The sequence below is a fragment of the Camelus bactrianus genome, chromosome 36, assembly GCF_048773025.1.
Source record: "Camelus bactrianus isolate YW-2024 breed Bactrian camel chromosome 36, ASM4877302v1, whole genome shotgun sequence".
Taxonomy (NCBI): domain Eukaryota; kingdom Metazoa; phylum Chordata; class Mammalia; order Artiodactyla; family Camelidae; genus Camelus; species Camelus bactrianus.
Window position 1 is genome coordinate 4,475,162 of NC_133574.1, and position 3,112 is coordinate 4,478,273.

The following is a 3,112-nucleotide window of genomic DNA, read 5'->3' on the forward strand; positions in this document are numbered from 1 at the left end:
ATTCTGTGTGTTGCTTTCTACCCTTGCCCAGACAGTGAGAATCACCTCTGTAGGCGGAGGAAGAAAGTTGGAGGTGCGGGGCACAAAGTCTTCTCCTTTTGCTACTGAAAAAATGATTGCCTTTGTAATTAGTGATGATGCCCTTTAAATTGGTGAGATCGAGATTCCACAGCTTCAGAGCCTGTGAATAACCAGCCAGGAGAAAGCTCTCCAGGGCCCCTGCAGTGGGAAAGGCAGCCCCTCTGAGCACCTGTTGTTCTGTATACTTCCTGCCTCCACACGGGTTCGCTAGGCACCGTGCAGGACGATGCTGTTCCCCGAGGTGGAGGCCGGCGAGACCCCTGCTGTGTGGCGAGCCACAGGAGCCCACACTTGAAGGACAAATTGAAGAGTAGTGGGGAGGGCGTAGGAACAGAGGATGGTTGAGACCCAAGATGGTGTCCTGGAGTCTAGCAGGCGAGGCTGGCGGGGCAGATGGGGCCCTGGGGCATGGGCAGTCCTTGAGGGATCTGAAGCAAAGATAAGAACCAAAAGACTGGGCTCATGTGGGGGAACAGTGTGCCCTGGAGGCCACGGGGCAGCGCAGTGAGCCCAGGGGGAGCGGGAACTTCCCCTAAGTTGGGTTGACAGGTAACAACCAACTCACTGGGGACCGAGAGGTACCAAGATATTGTTAACATTTTGTCCCTCTTCCTGGAAAAGAAACTGCTTCCTGTTGAATAGCCTGTGTCGTTAGTGAGAATTAAAGACATGAAGCAACATTTCCTCAAAAGTCATCCATTCTGTAGTTGTTAGTAAGGGTCAAATGCAAACTTGAATAGACTAAATCAAACATTCATCATCGGATTTTAAAATCCTTTAAAATAAAAATTCTTGCTGTCTTTGTTCTTCATTTCAGGGTTCACTTGGCGATAATAATAGTAACCAAAGCAACAGCAAACCCTTACAGAACTCTGTCCTGCTGTTCCAGGAACGCTGTTTTCAAAACCCAATGAGGTGGCACTTTACAGGAAGGACAGTCACTAATCACACAGCTAGTAAATGGCAGAGCTGGGACTTGAACCCAAGCTGTCTGGCCCCAGTGCCCCCCTCAGCTCCTTCACTTCAGCTCATCACTTGGCATGCCCGACACAGGCCAGCATTAAGGAGCAGCGTGACCTTGGCCAAGGCTGCTTCACCGCTTGGTCTCTGATTCCTCATCTGTAGAATGGGGGTGTGGGCAGTGAACTCTGTGAGCTCAGTGGTCACTTCCTCCAGCTCTGCTATTCTACTGCTTTTAGTTAGTTTAGTAAGTATCCAAGCCCCTGCGAGGCCCACGCATGGGCTGGCGCTTAGCTAGGCCCTGGGTTACAGAAAGATCAGCCTGCTTCTCCGAGGAGCCTGTGTCCCTCCACGGGAAGCAGCTGCGAGGCCCAGGTTCCCTCGCTGGCGGTCGGGGGCTGGGCAGGAAAGTCTGATAGAAGATGGAGGCAGAGCCCCTCCGGAAGCAGTGGTGGCCACACAGGTCTCTGAAGAGGGAGCGTCTGTCCAGGCTGCTGAGAGGGGGGTCCTCATGAGGCCAGTAGCCCCCCAACCTAAGCCCTCAGGACAAAGATCCAGCCATCCCTGCAGTGTCACCATAGAGCCAGGCCATCCTCATCACTGTTCCCCTGTGCTCCTTTGTCCTGGGGACTCTCTTCCCCCTACACCCAGAAGACTCTTCTCCCTCTCTCCTCTGAGTGTCCCCTCACTTCACCCGTGGTCCATGCTTCCTGGGTCACCATCTCTGGAGTTGACGCTTTGCCCCCTCACACCCCCCGTTTGATCAGGAGCCTGGGTTGGCCTCCTTGTGCTCACTTTCCCCCTTCAGATGATTGCTCCTCCCCTCGTGGGAGCACCTGGAAAACCCAGATCCTTTCCTAGAAGTGCCTGCCACACTGGCCTCACTGCTCATCTGCGTCAGCCAGGAGCACCTGGACCACCAGCTCTGTATTGCCTCGCCTCCTACCATCAACACGTCAAAGTTGATTCTCCCTCCTACACCCAGTATGTTCATTTTAGGGTCTTCTTCGCCGTCAGCCTGAGCCAGCCACCCCCCATTCACCCTACCCCCGGGCTCATACCCGGGCGTGTCTCCACCCCAGGTCCAGCCTCTCTCCTTTAAGTGCCCACCTCTAGCCGTCCAGCTTCTTCTCCACCAGCCTCCCTGGCCCTCCTTCACCCTCACTGGGGCATCATGCGCTGACTCGTCTGCTTTCCTGCCTGTCCACGTTCCTCTTACTTCCACTTCCCCACCTTCCAGCTCTGCATCCACAGTCAGCACTCTCTTTATGACAGACAAAACCCCCTTGAGCCTTGACCTTTTCAGCTCCTCACCAGGCCGACTTCCATCTCGGTTCACCCAGCTCTACTTGTTCTGAGCCTGCAGGCAGCAGGCTCTCCCAGCACAGGTTTCTAAGACTGCAAATCAATGCCCACCGTGTTGCCGCTGCCAGGCAATCCTCCAGGATTTCTCTAGTGAGCACATTTCCCCACTTACCACTCAGTGGTGTCAACATTCTCTGCTCTCTGCGCACCTCTAACCTTCCCTCTGTCTCTTCCCTGACTCCCAGCAGATGGCCTTGCCTCCTGCTTCAGAGAGAATGGCATGTCACTGGAAAGGAACTCGCTCACCTGCAGCAAATCTGCTCACCTCACCTATTCTCTGTCCCTCTCCCACCTGGAAGCTAGCTGTAGTTGTTCGTAATTCAGTGAGTTTAGTTGACATATATATACACAGTTAAAAGCATAGCACACTATCGGCTACTTTCTAGAGCTTACTTTTTCAATTTAGCATAGAGTGTGTGATTCATCCACTTCGTTGCATGTACCTGCAGTTCACTTGTTTTAACTGATCTTAAATGTTGTGTGTGTGAATGTAACACAAGGCAAGGGTAAGCCAGGACTCAGGATGCTGGTTACTTCCTGTGAGAAGAGGCCAAGAGCAGGATAGGACACAGTATGTCACTGTCAATAGTCCTGTTCTGATGCTGGGTGAAAGGTTCACAACTGTTTCTTAAAATATAGATTTTACTACATAAATAATTCTGACAGGCACCTAAGGTAAGAATGTGTCATGAACCAAGTCGTACAA